Source organism: Salvelinus sp. IW2-2015, unplaced genomic scaffold (assembly GCF_002910315.2).
Source record: "Salvelinus sp. IW2-2015 unplaced genomic scaffold, ASM291031v2 Un_scaffold16433, whole genome shotgun sequence".
Classification (NCBI taxonomy): domain Eukaryota; kingdom Metazoa; phylum Chordata; class Actinopteri; order Salmoniformes; family Salmonidae; genus Salvelinus; species Salvelinus sp. IW2-2015.
Window position 1 is genome coordinate 29,798 of NW_019957584.1, and position 751 is coordinate 30,548.

Consider the following 751-nt stretch of genomic DNA (forward strand, 5'->3'; position numbering starts at 1 on the left):
CAGATAGAATGATGAAACACAACACTGGCTACTTGACAAAGTCATATTTAACCACACATGTCTGTAGTAGTACAACATCCACTATAATTATGTTTAACTGTTGACCATTGTGTACAGTACTAGTAGTACTGGCATCAGTATAATCACCATAGTGTTGCTGTATTGACTGTTAAGGCTGGTGTTTCTTAATCCTGGTCCTGGGGTGTTTTCATTAGTCACAGACCGTTGTGAAACATTTGGACTGTTGCAAATGTTTTGCAATGGAAACTGTTTACCACAATCGGAAAAAGTTTTGCAAAAAAAACAGTGACTATTGGAAATATTCACATAGGTCCCTTCCCGTTTGTTTTCTGTTTGCTCTGTTTGGTTACTAGAGTATACAGTAGACAGTTTATGTTACAAAACGTTTTGCAACAGACCAAATTTTTTAGCAAATGGTATTAATTATTTCCCTYTCAGCAGCACACCTGTAAGTAACATTTAAGCACACAAACACTGATTTCTGTAGTAGTACAACATGCCAATATCATATGTGACGTATGTGGCAGGAACTCCAGACAATCACGGATTATAAATGGAAAACCAGCCATGTCGTGGACAGCGGCGTCTTGCTACCTGATAAGCTAAACACCTTCTTCGCTCGCTTTGAGGATAACACAGTGCCGCCGACATGGGCCGACGTGAGTAAGACATTTAAGCATGTTAACCCTAACAAGGCTGCAGGCCCAGATGGTATCCCTAGCCGTGTCCT